The following is an 18,109-nucleotide window of genomic DNA, read 5'->3' on the forward strand; positions in this document are numbered from 1 at the left end:
ATACTCGAAGATATCGAGAGTATATCTCGATAGGAGAATAAGGAAATAATATTCTTGGGGATCAAGGGTATTTCCTTATCGATAAGATGCACAAAGATTTTGGTTAGAAATCGGGTGTGCAAGTAGAAAACACGAAGGCTAGCCGCAAAAGAAAGCTAGCACTCGTGGGGATAAAAGTGGTGAGATTTGTAACCTTCAAGCTATCATAAAAAGGCTTAGAAGGGGAGTGTGTTAGATTCAAGTCTTGTAAGAAACAATAGTTTTTGTATAAGATTTAATAAGAAACGTTTGCTTGGCGCGTTCCAAGTGGGTTTATCTGTTGTGTATCTCTATACCCTTACAATTGGTATCAGGGCGGACACCTGATAAAGGTTCTGATATCCTTTTATAACAGGTGAGATCTTGCGACATGGGTATGGAGAAATTACTGGTCTTCGTGGTGGCACCAAAACTACAGAAGTTTGACTCTGAGAGCTTTGGGTATTGTAAAGTCAGGGTCAAGCAGACCATTTTGAGCATTGATATGGAAGCTTGGATTGCTGTTGAGGATGGCTGGTCATCTCCCATGGTCATGAATGAGAAAGGTGATTCTGTTCTCAAGCAGAAGAAGAGATGGACAGCTGAGGAAAAAGCAAAATATAATTCTCAAGCATTATTAGTTATCTTCAATGCTCTACCAATGGAGATCTTCATCCTAGTACAGGGGTGTGTGGCTGCCAAGGAAGCATGGAATCTTCTGGTGATCTTGTTTGAAGGCACATGCTGTGTTAGGAGCATTAGACTGGATAATCTTGCATCTGAATTCGAGAAGCTTCACATGACTGAAAACGAATTTGTAGCTAACTACGACAGAAGGTTAAATGAAATCGCACAAAAGGCTGTAGTTTTGGGAAAACAATACACCGATGAGTTAATGGTTGAAAAGTTTCTTGGAAGTTTGTCTGATAAGCTTCAACCACATATGTCTGTTGTAGTTAAGTCTCTAAACTTAGAGGAGGTTAAGTTTAATCAGTTGGTAGAGATTATACATGCCGGTGTTTTACCTCAGGAAAGCAAAGAAAATAGCAAGCATTATTAGTTATCTTGAATGCTCTGCCAATGGAGATCATCATCGTAGTACAGAGGTGTGTGGCTGCCAAGGAAGCATGGAATCTTGTGGTGATCTTGTTTGAAGGCACATGCTGTGTTAGGAGCATTAGGCTGGATAATCTTGCATCTGAATTCGAGAAGCTTCACATGACTGAAAACGAATCTGTAGCTAACTACGACAGAAGGTTAAATGAAATCGCACAAAAGGCTGTAGTTTTGGGAAAACAATACACCGATGAGTTAATGGTTGAAAAGTTTCTTGGAAGTTTGTCTGATAAGCTTCAACCACACATGTCTATTGTAGTTGAGTCTCTAAACTTAGAGGAGGTTAAGTTTAATCAGTTGGTAGATATTATACATGCCGGTGTTTTACCTCAGGAAAGCAAAGAAAATAGCAAGCATTATTAGTTATCTTGAATGCTCTGCCAATGGAGATCTTCATCCTAGTACAGAGTTGTGTGGCTGCCAAGGAAGCATGGAATCTTGTGGTGATCTTGTTTGAAGGCACATGCTGTGTTAGGAGCATTAGGCTGGATAATCTTGCATCTAAATTCAAGAAGCTTCACATGACGGAAAACGAATCTGTAGCTAACTACGATAGAAGGTTAAATGAAATCGCACAAAAAGCTGTAGTTTTGGGAAAACAATACAACGATTAGTTAATGTTTGAAAAGTTTCTTGGAAGTTTGTCTGATAAGCTTCAACCACACATGTCTATTGTAGTTGAGTCTCTAAACTTAGAGGAGGTTAAGTTTAATCAGTTGGTAGATATTATACATGCCGGTGTTTTACCTCAGGAAAGCAAAGAAAATAGCAAGGGTGAGTCGTTGAACAACTCTGTTGTACTACTGACTGCCTCTGAAGATATCAAGGAGGACGTCTACAGCGAGAAGAGCAGAGGGTGATCAGGTCAAGTGATAATTTGATAGTGGATGCTCTAGGCATATGACAAGTGCTCTTGACACTCTATCATATGTAGAGGCTGTCAGTGAAGGGAGAGGCACTTTTGGTGATTGAGGAGAAGGAATAATTCGAGGAAAGGGTACGACTAGTGGTGACCCTCAACCACGTCTAAAGAATGTTGCCTGTGTTGATTGATTGACGGCAAAAACCTTATAAGCGTCAGTCAGCTGTGTGATGAAGGTCTGGATGTAATTTTACCAAGAATGGGTGCGAGGTAGTTGATTGATATGTGTATATTTTACACTCTTTCATCATGCATTTCTCATTCATTATGTTCTCTTAACTCATTGTTTTGCATTGTTTTCAGTCTCTTTTGCATAATATGCATATTTAGGTAGTCTTTGCATTGGTTTTGCATGCATCTTGCATATTGAAGTTATTTCAGGTGTTTTAGGAGATGTCCAAACCATCAAAAGCAAACATGGAGCAGGAGAGCGGTCCAGCGACCCAACCTTCCACGTCTTCGATCGAGTCGAGTGAAGATTTTATGTTAGGATTCAGCTTTCTACGTCTTCATAAAAGTTGTATAGAATCGAGTCATCTTTCCAATGTCGTTGATTTCAAGACAATCAGAGGCGTGAGTCAAAAGTTATCACCGTTTTAGTGGATTCTGACTCAACAGTTCCCACTCAATCGAACATGTTAGCAGCGACTCGACCAAGACGTCTTAGGAGGGCTCTTGAGAACCCTCAAGATGCGACTCGATCATCAGCTCCTAGACAACACTTTTCAAGCTGCCTCTCGATCGATGATTTCAAGCTGCCTCTCGATCGACGATTTTAAGCTGCCTCTCGATCAAAGATTTCAAGCCGCCATTCGATTAAACATCCTAGACCCCGACTCGATCGACACTCTCATGATGCGACTCGATTGACGCTATTAAACCGACATCCTGGTTTTGTTCTGAAGACGCATCCGAGAAGGGTTCCTGAACCGACCTTCTATCTTTTATCTCATTTTCGTTTTGTTCTTAAGGTTAACCTAGCCACCAAATACGTTCTGAGACTTGTATTCCGAGATCTCCGAGTTTATTCAGTTTTTGAATTTGATTTCTTCTACAAAGTTGTTCACCTCATTCTGGTCTATCTTATTATGCTTTGTGCAATGTTTTCTGTGTTTGCATCTTGGATAATGATCTTCAGATCTGAGTAGTGTAGTAGTCCTTGAGGATGGGATAGATTAGGTAGGGGATCTTAGGATGTAGAGTGTTTAAGCTTTGATTTTTATTATTTCCTTTTGGACTAGTGTTAGAAATGCTAGTTTCTCTATGATCAATTGGAACTAGGTTCGAGACATTTCCACACCCAAAAGGTGTTTGATGAAATGTCTGACCAACTAGTGCCAGAGACTTACGTTCCTAGGCTAAGAGATTAGTTGTCTAGGATGTTTGTTGACATGAACGAACTTGGTTGTCATGCATGCTCAACCACGTTTCTCTAGCGAGAGCTGGGTATGGAAGTGGTTGAGTCTGAGTAGCTTTTGCCAAGAGATTGGATTAGCTAAGTTGTGACGTTCATTGTTTAGGGATAGATTGCTTGTGGCATGTTAAACAATCTGTAGACTAGGAGACCTCACCGACATCAATTACTCCCATCTTTAGGACCTATTTCTTTCTGATTTTTATTACATTCCTGAGACTGTTTCGTTTCTTGTCTTTTAGTTCATGCTTAGACTCGTTTTCTGTTTTCATTCATTTTTGCTTCCTGTCATACATTCTCGTTTCTAGTCCTAGAACACATTTTCGTTTTGCATTCTGATCACTCTAGGATTGTTAGACAAAAACCCTCTCTTTGAATTGGCTTGACTTGTGATTTCTTGATTGCATCTTAATTGTTAGTGAAGTTTCCCAACTGGATTGACACCTTAAGTATTACAACTGCATAAGGTTAATTGAACCTACTAGGACACACAAAAATCCTAGTATCATTGATCAGCAAGGATGTGTTCGGTGCAGAGGAAGGATATCCAGTAACAACTGTTACATGTGGGAGTCAGAAATGTAGTGCATCCACACAACCACGAAGTTGGACACTGATCTGTGGCATCTGGAACTTGGGTGCCTGAACATCTGCACATGGGACTTCTGAGCTGAAAGATGACCCACATTTCATATGTGGTCCTTGCAACAAGAGTGAAAAACAGTCTACCCTAACTATTAGTGGCAATCATGAAGGAGAATTACATAATGACAGATCTGATCAACTTTGTGGCCACCAGTGACTTATTCGTCAATACTCTATCCCAAGAACATCAGAGCAGAAGAACAGAACAATGCAGGAGATGGCACAGGCTATGCTATATGAGAATAAGGTTTCTCATCGGGTCTGGGGTGAAGTTGTTCTTACAGCTTGCTACATCATCAAATAAGTGTATGTTCTATGAGTTGTGGAAAGGGAAGTCTCCTACAGTGAGATACCTTCGTGAGTTTGGATGTCTCTACTATTCTCTTGATGACAAGGATCTGGTATCAAATGATGGGAAGCAAGAGCAAGAACCTACAAGCCATGGTGACTCCGGGGGTAGAGTTACCAGAGGAAAGAAGATTGTCCCTGCTCATCTGACTGGGAAGAATCAGACGGCTGTTGTTTCTGACACTGTCTCTCAGGACTCTGATTTTGTTCATCTTGCCTACTTCGTCTCAACTGTTGAGACGAAAAATCTCAAAGAGGCATTGTATCAACAATACTGGGTTGCTAAAATGCAAGATGAGTTGGGACAATGTGAGCGGAGCATTGTGTGGAAGCTCACTAAACTTCCTGTTAATGTCAATGGAGTGACAATGAAGTGGAATGTCAGGAACAAGAGTGGTAACAATGGATTCATCGTGAAAAAACAAAAAATAAGACTTGGCTGAGCAACCAAGAGTGTCATACGAGAGGTTGACGATGCTTCTTCAGGATCATGGATACACTCGCAGAAGTGCAGACAAAACAGTGTGTGTTCTTAACAGTGACAACCCGCTGTTATCTGTTCAGATCTAGCACTTGTGCCAGTGATTCGGTGTAGTCTAAGTGGAGGATGAGTCTTCATGGGCAACAACCAGATTTCTTGGCTTAGCAAGGAACAAAACTGTGTTTCCCTTTCAACACCTGAGGTTGAATACATTGCTTTAGGTAGTTGTTGCACACAGCCCTTGTGGATGCGACACATATCTTCTGACTATGGTATGGATTCTGATTCTATGTTAACTCAATGTGATAATTTAAGTGCAATAAACATATCTAAGAATCCTGATCAACTTTCTAGAACTAAAACACATTGATATTAGACAACACTGTGTCACTAAACTAGTTGAGGCGAAACTAATCGAGATTGACCCTGTGAGCACGGTTTTTCAGTTGATTGATTTGTTTACAAGGTCTTTGATGCCTATGAACTTTAACTGTTTGCTCTAAGTTGTGTTGATCTAAGACATAGACTTGCGTTAGGACAGATCATGGAAATCCTGAAATATATAGAGGATCAACACTTTGAAATATAGTTGTGGGAAATAGCTGCTTGTCGTGCCGGTCTGTCCATCCTGTTAAATGTTGTCATGAATTAAGGAGGTCAAAGAGCTGTGAAGAGACATGCACACATATTCTCAGGATCAACGTCCTGTTGAATGACAAGTCTAGAACCAGTGATTGACAAAGTCAAGTGATGTCACTGAAATTCAAGGTTGTGAGACAGCGATCAAAAGTCTGAGTGGAATATACAAAAAAAAAAAAAAAAAAAAAAAAAAAAAAAACAAGAACAACAATGTGCTCTTCAAAGAGATGATCTCCAACTGCCTTAACATGTTGGGATGGATTGTAGACTGAAGGCATGTCAGTGTGAAAGACTACCCATATGCAACAGTTCTTTGATCTTCGACAATTCAAGAGGTTGTGATAATTCCTAGGAAAGGTTATGAACAAATGATTGACATGACACATGCATGGTTAGTGTTCTGATTTTCTTCTTATTTCTACATATAAAAAAAAATGTGCTCATGTGTTGTTTAATTCTTGATCCGGGTCCTTCCATATTCATTGTAAGTGGATGTACATATTATGTGTGGGTTCATGAATTAAAAAAAAAATGTGAGGGAGAAAAACGTGTTATTAAGAGCCTATCATTTATTTGAATTGATGATTAAGAAAGACTATGGTGATGGAAAGGGGAGAAGTTTCGGTGTACACTAATGGTCAATTGAGTGTTTTGAGGATTGTCTTTTAGGTTTTGGGCCGAGTTTTTGCAGCCCACTGAGACACACGAGGGTGTATATAAGGAGCAGCTAGGGATTTTGGCATTTTCCTCTTCATCCTTGCAATATCAAACCTGTGCCGATTAAGGTTCTATTCTTTCTTCTCTTCTGCTAGTGCTCTCAAACCCCTAATTACAATGAAATCAACCTTCAGCGGTTTCCACTATGAATCCAGCTCAGATGAGGAGCTCCACACGCCACCATCGTCGCTACCACCTCCAATTCCTCGTGTTTTGATTGACCCTACCACGACAATGGTAGTCTACGAGCCGCATAACGAGTCGACCACTGCAACTCCTGCTCCGGAGAATCCCATACCCACACCCTCGTTTCCGATGAGGACGACGAGACCTGTGACTCTTCGCCTTCTCCGCCAAGAGAGGTGCCATCTCAATTTCCGGTTGATGATCTCACCGGTGATGTTCCCAAGACTGTTCTGTCGAATCAGGGAATCTCATCACGTCTGCGTAAAAGACAACCGACTGCTGATCTCACCTGTCGCGACTCAAAGCGTAAGTCTCTTCCCAGGGATAAAGGCGTCTCCTCAATTTCTCATGGTGCTTCTTCAAAGGATTTTGACTCCAAAAAGTTCATATCAGCTGAAGCTGCTCGACGATACCGGTTCTTTGCCTCTCGAACGCTTGCTCCAGAAGTATCTTACTCTCTAGGAATCACTGATCAGACTACCGAGTTCATAGATAGAGCCGGGCTGCTGAAAACGTCACACAAGTTGGGCCTTATAACTCTGATGTGAACAACGATTGTAGAAAACAGCAATCCTGGAGGAGGATCTGGCACCTTTTCAAGTCCTGCAAGCAGCTGGTGTCCACAACGATCACGAACTCTATCATCAAGGATATGCATAACGAATGTTGTAGCAACTGGTCTCAAACAGTGAACACGCGATACATATCAACAAACAGAGCACTGATAATCTACATGATCATGCATGGGATTGGATTTGATTTTGGCCGGATGATCTATGAACAAATCATACAGTTAGGTCTGCAAGCTTAGTCAGGCTTTCATTTACCGTTTCCTAGCCTCATTCATCAGCTGTTGACTGCTCAGCGACCGGTTCCGTGTCTTCGGTCTCAAGATACAAAGAAGACCAAGGGGAAGAAGACTACATCAATACCCGCTGAGCCTATCTCTCAAAGTGGATCATCTGCAGAGCCCAAATACATCCAGTTGGCTATCAAGATCCTGCAGACGCTTTGGTCTCTGGTAAGTAGTACTCTCTCTGAATGTATTCGGTCTGGTATCCTTTATTGATGTTTTTGACTAATCAATGCCAAACAAGCAGGGGGAGATGGGTCTGATTCTGACGCTTGAGGGGGAGGTTGGGCTATGGGGGAGCAGCTGTTGTTTACAATTTGTTGCTTTTAATTTTTCCCTGTTACTTTTTGTTTAAGACTCGTTGGTCGTTTATTTTTAAGACCAGATTATTTTAACAAGCCTATGTCCGCTTTAATCGTTTGTTTTCTTCTGAGCTGCATTTTCTTGCTGGTATGGTTGTGTTTTTGTCTTGGCTGTTGTTGTCTGTGTATTTTCAGGTTTAATGCAATGGGTGCTTATGTGGCAAGATTCAGTTAAAAATGGGGAGATTGTAAGTGCATTAGAGCTCTGTCGGTGACACAATACTGTAGAGAGTTCCAGACCTCTGATTAGCTGATGTGGTAGAGGATGCTGAGGTGGAGGAAGATTGGTGGACAAGATAACGAGCCATGGGTTTTGGAAGGAATAAGCAATCGTGATATACTCGAAGATATTGAGAGTAGATCTCGATAGGAGAATAAGGAAGTAATTTTCTTGGGGATCAAGGGTATTTCCTTATCGATAGGATGCACAAAGATTTAGGTTAGAAATCGAGTGTGCAAGTATAAAACAGGAGGGCTAGCCGCAAAAGAAATCTAGCACTCGTGGGGATAAAAGTGGTGAGATTTGTAACCTTCAAGCGATCATAAAAATGCTTAGAAGGGAGTGTGTTGGATTCAAGTCTTGTAAGAAACAGTAGTTTTTGTATAAGATTGAATAAGAAGCGTTTGCTTGGCGCGTTCCAAGTAGGTTTATCTGTTGTGTATCTCTATACCCTTACAAATACGTGATTTGTTCATGTATGATTTTGATAAGTGATATGTTCCTGTTATTTTTGTTTTTTTTTGTTTTTTTTCAGCCGTGATCTGTTCCTGCTTTTTTTTGTTTTTTTTTTCAGTCGTGATCTGTTCATGTTTTAAAATTATATATTAGTAAGAGTTATACAATGTACTAACAGAGTTACCAAATTATATTTTAGTTGGAGTTATACAATGTACTAACAGAGTTATACACAACTTTTTTTTCGTTAAGTAGCCTAACAGAGTTTTTTTCTTTTGTTTTGATAAGGGTCACAAGAGTCGCAGGACTCTTATGAACAGAGCACTACAAGAAAATCATGTATTCTTAGCATTGATAAAACGCTCTATCATCGCCCGCGATAATAGGTCCGGAACATTAGATAGCGCTTTAGTGTGTGCTATTTTTTGGTAATATAAAATAGCGTTTGTTCACGTGCTATATTCTTTTTTATAATAGGATTTTTGTTTTGTTATTTTATTTTATTTAATAGCGTTACTTAATGTTATTATTTTATAAAAAATAGCATTCGTATTATGTTATTTTTATGTCGTCAATTTAACTGATTTTTGAATAATTTAATATTTTATATATTTAAATACAAAAAAGTTAAACCTTAAAAATCCTGAACAAATTTATTGAAATCAAAGTTTGCAATGTTTTAAAGGCATAAACTAATAAATCAAAATCCAACCACATAGCTCAAAGTACACCACAATTTCACACAAACACAAGTTTATCATTAGGCCACGCAACTGTTGTACCTAAAGCTTCGGAAACTAATTCCACTTCTGAATTTGGTCTCCACACTTTCGCATCTTCAATCTTTGATACTTCAATCCATACCTTGCTAGCGGTCGGACCTAAGGGGACAAAGTGGATTTTGTCGTCTGGATTGGTTGAACAAACCCTGCCTTCTGCAACTACTTGTCCTGAATTATTTCAATCCAACAGCATGCACTTCTTCTTTCCATCTGATTTGGTGGTGTTGATGCTGCAACTTACTGTTTATAATCCAAACAATTCAGACACTTATATCAGAAGTGACCATCACCAATAACAACAAATATAAACTTAAGCAATAGATAGAATTGTTACCCTAGGTGATGTTGCTGCAGGTGAGGGTCTTGTTGGAGGTATAATATTATTCAGAAATATCTTCTTAATTGGCCATGCGATAAAGGCATCAAGTGCATCACCCATCAAGACCATATCATCAGTAGGTCTCCACAAATAAGCGTCTTTTTAACGACCTTCTCAACCTTTATGATTGCAGCATTAGGTCCGAGACATATATTGTTGGCATTCTCTTTCGGATCACTTGACCACAAACGACCCTCAGCAACTACTACATCCTCCGGATTCCAATCAAAGATGATGATTTATCAAGTGATGCCTAAGTCAATAAAAAAAATGACATATATTTAAAATCTTTCTACAATCTCATTGTAATTTAAGAGTCAAGGTAAAACATTACCGATGAACCAGATGATTGATTTTCAAATGAATAGATAGGCGTACACAAACCTTAACTTCTTCACTAGTCTTATTCTTTACCCAATTTTTCCATGCTGACGCAGATTGTATGTTACTTGGTTATAAATCAAGTAACTCTTTCTTACTCGTTTGTCGAACTTTGGAGAGAAGTTTAGATATAGAAGCCCGCCAAAGACCACCCATCTGCTTAAAAACACAATCTTTTTGCCACGCTTCATTTAAATTCAACCTTTCCTATCAAAATATTCAAATGTAAACATTAGTAAGTTTACGTACTACTATACGTTTTTGTGTAAGTAGACTAGTGTAAGATTACAAAGAATACCTGAATTTCTTCCCACGGAATGTCTTTGATTGTATCATCCAGATGCCTCCAATCGTCAAGTACAACTGGAACATGCTCCCTCACCAGAGGACCAAGAAATGAGGAGAGTGTTATTGATCCTTTACCAACATGTTGACCAAGTGTTGTGAAATCAACGTCCACTTTGTCTTCATGGTGTTTAGCAACTCCATAGATCTTAGTTGGCCCTCTTTTTTTCCTTTTTTTAGTATTTACGTCACTATTTTGAGGTTCTCCACTTAATGGTTGCACAATGGTTTCCTGTTGCGGATGGGATATGTCTTCATGATGAATTTTGTCCTCAATCTGGTGTGACATTGCTTCCTGATTGTGCTGGGAAGTGTCAATGTCATTAGTTGGGCCAAGGCCTAAATTACGGTTACTTCGTCTCTTCATTAAAATACACCTGAAACACAACTGACTCTCGAATGGTGAGAAAGCGATGAAAACATACGATTACCTACAATCTGGTGCGACATTGCTTCCTGATTGTGCTGGGAAGTGTCAATGCCATTAGTTGGGGCAAGGCCTAAATTACGGTTACTTTGTCTCGTCATTAAAATACACCTGAAACACAACTGACTCTCGAATGGTGAGAAAGAGCATAAAGTATATATTCACTCAGTCCGAGCTGAACTTGAGGCAGAGGCGGTGGATGGAGCTAGTGGTGGATTATGATCTGGAGATAGCTTATCACCCTGGTAAGGCTAACCTGGTTGCGGATGCTCTGAGTCGTAAGAGGGCAGCTTTGTCTCAGGAGCAGGATATGGATTCTCTGGTAGGAGAGATCAGTGCCTTGAGTTTGTGTGCGGTTTCTCAGGAGCCGTTGGGTTTGGTTGCAGCTGATAGAGCGGATCTGTTGAGCAGAGTGCGTTTGGCTCAGCTAATGGTACTATTTTGGTACATGGGCGGATTTGTGTGCCTAAGGACGAGGAGTTGAGGCAGGAGATCCTGAGACAGGCTCATGCGAGCATGTTCTCCATTCATTCACGAGCGACTAAGATGTATAGTGACCTCGTGAGGTACTATCATTGGGTCGGGATGAAGAAGGATGTGGCTAGCTGGGTCCCGAGGTATGATGTGTGTCAGCTAGTGAAGGCTGAGCATCAGGTACCAGGTGGATTGCTGAAGAGTCTTTCCATTCTAGAGTGGAAATGGGATATGATTACTATGGACTTCGTGGTAGGTTTACCAGTGTCCATGACGTTTGATGTTATTTGGGTCATTGTGGACCGGTTGACTAAGTCAGCACATTTTCTGGCCATTAAAAAGACTGATGGAGCATCGGTCTTGGCTAAGAAGTATGTGAAGGAGATAGACAGATTGCATGGGGTGCCAGCGAGCATTGTGTCTGACAAGGATTCCAAGTTCACTTCGGTGTTTTGGAGGACATTTCAGGCAGAGATGGGCACTAAGTTGCATATGAGTACAGCTTATAATCCCCAGACAGATGGGCAGTCCGAGAGAACGATCCAGACGTTGGAGGATTTGCTCAGGATGTGTGTGCTGGATTGGGGTGGCCATTGGGCAGATCATCTAAGCTTGGTAGAGTTTGCTTACAACAACAGTTACAAGGCGAGTATTGGCATGGCTCCTTATGAGGCTTTGTATGGGAGGTTGTGTCGTACACCGTTATGCTGGACTCAAGCGGGGGAGAGGAGTATGTACGGGGCAGATTTTGTTTTCAGGAGACCTCAGAGAAGATTTGGGTTCTCAAGCTAAACATGAATGAAGCTCAGGATCGGCAGAGGAATTATGCCGATAGGAGGAGGAGAGATCTTGATGGCCATGTTGTGGGGTCCGAACAGGTCATTGACTGAGACTAAGTTGAGTCTGAGGTATATGGATCGCTCAGAGTGATTGAGCGGGTTGGACCAGTGGCATATAGACTGGAGTTACCTGAGGTTATGCGTGCATTTCACAAGGTTTTCCATGTGTCTATGTTGTGGAAGTGACTCCGTGAGGATGATCAGTTATTGGCTAAGATTCCTGAGGATGTTTAGCCTAACATGACTTTGGAGGCGAGACCAGTGAGGTTTCTCAAGAGGAGGATCAAGGAACTTCAGAAGAAGAAGGTTCCTTTGATGAGAGTCCTTTGGGACTGTGATGGTGTTGAGGAGCAGACTTGGCAGCCAGAGGCGAGAATGAAGGCAAGGTTCAAGAAGTGGTTCGAGAAGCAGGTCGCGACTTGAACTTGTCTAGCATGGTCCTAGTTGTAGTCCATGGTTGGAGCGGGAATGGAGTATTCCAGCCCATCTCTGTTGTTTACTTAGGGGTGGTTGGTTGTGCGACTAAGTAACAAGATGAGGTGGTGTTCGGGGTACAAAATTTTCATGAGGCGGTGATTTGAGGGAAATTTTCCTGAAATAGAATTTTCTTTGAGAGGAAAGTTTTCAGAAGTGGAAAGTCTAAAAATGAAAAGTTTTAGGTGAGTTAGAATTAGTCCATTTTTAGTGGTTGTGAGCCTTGGTGGGGCTTGTGTGGCCTTTTTGGCGGGCTGTTTAGCTGTTGTGTGGCCTTTGTGACGGGCTGTTTAGTCGTTGTGTGGCCTTTGTGGCGGGCTATTTAGCCGTTGTGTGGCCTTTGTGGCGGACTGTTTAGCCATTGTATGGCCTTTGGGGCGGGCTGTTTAGCAAAAGTGTGGCCTTTGTGGTGGGCTGTTTAACCAGAGTTGATTGTTTAGGCGGTCCTTTCGGAAGAGTGGCCTTGGTGGCGGTCATGTTTAGGACATTTGTTTGGCCTTTGTGGCGGTCATGTTTAGAACATTTGTTTGGCCTTTATGGCGGTCCTGTTTAGGACATATGTTGGCCCTCGTGGCATTGAGATGATCCTTGTGTGGTCATGAGGTATTCCAGTGAGGGGATATGTGGTTGATAGAGCATTGTGTTGTTTTACGTGAGCCATAGGAAGGAAAACTGGTTAGGGATAATACATAGACGTGTTCAGAATTGTTTGCTCACGACTCTTGGGAGACTTCGGTTCTCCTAGTACTGCTATATTCTAATACTTTGTGGCTTGAGATTATAGTTGGTATATCGACTTCGGATGACGATGCGGGGGCGCGCTGTAAGGTGGCAACCCGAGAGATGATTTTTGGACTTCCCTATATTATGGCATGCAGGCTTAGGCCCGATGAGGAGCCAATATTATGGCATGCAAGCTTTGGCCTGATGAGGAGCCTATATTATGGCATGCAGGCTGCGGCCTGGTGAGGAGCCAATAAAAACTCAAGGTTTAGACCTGTGAGTAAAGGTAAATCCAAAAGTTGAGAGCAAATAATGTCTGGAACATGAGTCTATCGCCTATAGGGTACCTTTCGTAGATCGGTCGGAGGAGTGTGGGCCATGGAGACGGTTGCACGAATGTCCTTGACTGATGGTTGTTCGAGATTTGAGGACGAATATATGTTGGTGGGGGAGAATTGTAACACCCGCGATTAAAACTCTGCGTTTTGGGGATAGGTGTCGATCGACACCAAGGGTGGTGTCGGTTGACACCAGTTATTTCTGGTTCGGCCAGATTGAGTTAATCGTCGATTTGGTTCGGTTTGGTTTTAGATAACCATTAAACCGAGTTATTTAAGTGGGATTTGACGACAAAAGCGTGTTGGAGGTGTTATTGTGTCGTCGTGTGTTGTTTTTTAGAGAAAAGTGAGAAAACCTTGTTCTTGAGCTTTTGAGAGAGATTGGTGAGATTCCTGAGATCCAAGGCTAGGAAGAAGTTAGAAGCTTGCTAGGAGGGTTGGATTCGTTGTTGTTGGTCAGAAACTTCCTGCAAAGAGGTCAATGTATGACCATGGCTGATCTAAGCCTGTGATTCCTTGTTCTTGCATGTTTGTTGTTGTTTTGTGTGTTTTTATTGCTGGGATTGATTGCTACAGGTTCCTACGGACGTATATGGATTTGGTTTTGAGTATTGGGCGATTTGGTGGAGTTTGGAAGCGGGATTCGACTCCCGGCTTTGTGCGGTTCGCAGTTGCAAAGGTAGTGTCGATCGACACTATTTGGTGTTGGTCGACACTAGCGAAGCGGCATCGATCGACACTGTGGGGTGGTGTTGGTCGTCACCAAGGCTAGTGTCGGTCGACACTTGGCTGGTGTCTGTCGACACCTCCCTTCCAGCGGGTTGATGTTTGCTTTCCATGTTTGTATGCTTTGATTATTGATTGTTTGGAACATTGGTATCACAATTACTTGTGTGTATAGCCCAGTATATAGGAGGATTGCCTCACTGAGTGTTTATCAAATACTCATGCATCTCAATTTGTGTTTGTGGTAAAGGTAAAGGCAAAGTGTGATCGTGGAATCAAGGCGATGAAGAGGAGGATGTTCTAGGGACTCGATTGGTTGTTTTCTGACATTGCTAGGTTGCTATAGTTGGGTCATTAGAACATTGTTAGGATTGTTGGTTCTATGTTTTTCTGTTGTTTGGTTATTGGAATTGATATACTTGATTGTTGGTTATAAATTATTGGTTAATGGTATTGGTATTATTTCTGCTGTTTGGTTAATTGTGGTTAGCAGACTAGTGGGTATGGGACCACTAGGTCTAGAGTTTTTATTTATATTATTATTACTATTTATTTAATAAAAAAACAGGTCGGCTCGTTTCATAAATACACGATATTCTTGTAGTGGAGATCAGTAGATCTGGAATCTCAGAGATTTATCAATGCTGCAAATGCCGAACATGAGAGTAGAGTTTTTGACAGATCAAAAAAATCTGCAAAACAAAGAAAAAGAGTGTGTGCTGCACCAGAAGCATCTAAGAAGCAGAAACAAAAACAAAAAGTGAGTTATGAACCAGAAGCACCTAAAACTCTGAAAAAAAAAGTCTTTGAGATTGCCGAAGATGATAATTTTGATGAATATGCTAATGATGATGAAGTTACACTATGATTAAAAAAATTTTAAAAATATTTCATCATTAAATTACATATCAAATAAAAGGATAATGACATATCAATCTCCTTTATCACAAAATCATGCAATATATAATTAATTCGGAAGGATTTTCTTATTGTTGAGAATTTAGTGTTAATATTTTTTAATGCTTGGAAGATGGTATCAAATCAACAAAGGCTTACACAAAATCATTCATTAGCAAGAAACAAAAAAATATATATTAAAAGATATAAAATTATATAAAACATAAATCAGAAGAAAAAAAAAGCATATCTAGAAAAAAAACATTAAACATGAAATTGATATCAAGTGTAAATTTATATGATGCATTTTAGTAACAAAAACTTGAAACAAATATGAAACACATTAAAAATCTTAAACGTTAAAAATATTATGTAAAATCCAGTATATAATGATAAGAAGTAACACTAACTTCTAAAGTACAAAAATATAGCTTCCATCCTACTTATCATTTTTTATTCGTTTGTTGTTGATTAATAAAATTAACATTACAACAACAGAAATATAGAGATTTTGAAATGTAAAAGATAAAACTACCATTTCCAATGAATAAAAATAAAAAATGATTAAAAATGTTTACATATTAAAGGGAAAAAAAAAATCTCCAAAAAACTCTAATTCTTAGGGGCTAAACATAATTCAGTTCGAAAATATATACAGACAAACATAACAAATAAAAGAAGTGATCTTGCTTTCAATATTTCCTCTACTCTCGTGTATATATATATATATACACGAGAAAATCAACCTTAGAACAAAGTTGTAGTAAATTATCAATATACCGAATATGTAAATAGATAATGGTTTATTTGGTTTTGAAAGAAATTTAATATATAATGATATAGTTAAATTAAATAAAATAGATAATGATGTGCTTAAGTTCAAAATAAATTACACATATATCACAAGGAGATATTTCACGTGTCAGATGTTTAGAAGAAGAGTTTATATATATGATATATCTCCTTTAAAACTGAAAATTTGAGTAACTTTATAGTAAATTTGAGAATGTTATACAAAAGTCAGTTGGGTTAGTGAATATGACCAAATTAGTATATTTAAAAAAAAATTTGTTAACTTTTATAACAGAATTTCACTTTTCCGTCCGGCAACACACGGGTCGTTTTACCAATAATAATAATTAATTAAAAATCTTGCTTAAGTAGATCTAAATGGATCGAAAGGAAATTAAATGTGTTACTTTAGATTACGAACTCGTGAAAATCACATTTGCAATTGAATTGGATGTGAATGAAATGTGTTTAGCTTAGGAACTCGTGAAAACTACCCTGTTTTTGAGTTTTGTTTTGAAAATAACATTTTTTTTTCATATATATAAAATGAAAATTTTGTCCTGATTTAATTTAAAAGCTTTATATTTTATTAAATCAAAACTAATTAAGTTCAAAATATAGAGAATAAATTAACAAAATTCTAATTAAATATTTAATCATTATATATTCTTTGAAGATAGTGAGAGTTTGTTAAATAAATTATATTGAAATTTACAAGATAATTTAAAGGTATTATAAAGTTTATATTTTAATATTTATTATGCTTATATAAACTCCAAACTATTCAAGTCTTTTTCTAGAAAAGAATCGCATTGTAAACGATTATGCAAACTAAAAAGGGCAATTCTCAAAAATAGCACCAATTTAAGTTTTTAGTCCAAAACTAGCACACATGTTCAAAAGTTCCAAATTAGCACAAATTTATATATCATTAAAATAAATAAAATTATAACAATGTCAAAATCGTGAAATTGCAACAATCATGTTCTCTCTCACTTCTCTCTCTCCGCTGGTTCCAAATTCAATAGCAGACGATATTCAACCAGTGAGCCCAATCGGATATGCGAGTCATCCGAAGTCAGTGAAACTAGTAATTGCGTTCTCGACATTGAAAAGGAGCAAAAGCATGAATCTAAGGACCGGAGAGATTTTCGAGATCTGGTTCAGAAAAACGAGATAGCCCAAGCTTCGCATGTCTCAAGCTCTATCTCTAATTTTAATTTAGATGATTTAGTTGGTGTTGGATATGAAGAGTTTTCTGATTTGTGACCTTCAACCACGATAAATCCCATGAGGGGGGTGACAAAGGTTTGGTTTTTTTTTGTACTCCATTATGATGTCTCTCATACTAGAAATTGAAAACATTGTTTCGATTTGGATCTGGATCTAATATTTGTGATGGGGATTCGATTCAAATCTCTCTCTTAGGTTTTGATCTCTTTATTGTGTGATCATTAATTTTCGAGTATCTTCTGAAAATTTGGTTGTTTTGGAATTGAAATTGTGTTGCAGGTGAGCTTGATGAAATTTGCTTTCTTATCATCCGAGTTCGTTCAGTACAATCAAACCCAAGAAGACAATATAGTTGAACTTGAGAGAATGTGAGCTAATTGGTTTAGTTAGAATGGTAACATTTTCTTAGTCTGAATCATTCACATCCCATCTCCCAACAATATGTTTTCTTTTTGATAATGATGGCTCTCAGACTAGAAATCATTCACATCTCATCTCCCATCACGGTCACATTTGAAGATTGAGGAAGTATTGTTGAGAATTCATGAATACTTTCCTGAAACTTATTCTCTGATTTCAATTTTTATTGCAGGGAATGGGGTTGAAGATTTCTCTAAGCTATGTTGCAGATGATATAAGATGCAAGTATGTTTTGGATATTTGTAGAAGAGACTGGGTTCCTTTATCCAATTTTACTATATATGTTGTTTAGACATATATGATGCTTGAGAAACCTTTTAATTTTTTTTTGGTACTTGTATGATGTATAACATTCTCACATGCTTATGTTAGCACTTTGCTTTAACTGTGACTGAGTTTCATGAAAGGTTGTATGAAATTCGAAAAAGATTGTATGAAATTCGGGAAGGATTCTAAGAACTTTCGGAAGGATTTCCTCGAACTTCATAATGGCTTTCATAAA

The sequence above is a fragment of the Camelina sativa genome, chromosome 16, assembly GCF_030686135.1.
Source record: "Camelina sativa cultivar CO46 ecotype springtype chromosome 16, ASM3068613v1".
Classification (NCBI taxonomy): Eukaryota; Viridiplantae; Streptophyta; class Magnoliopsida; order Brassicales; family Brassicaceae; genus Camelina; species Camelina sativa.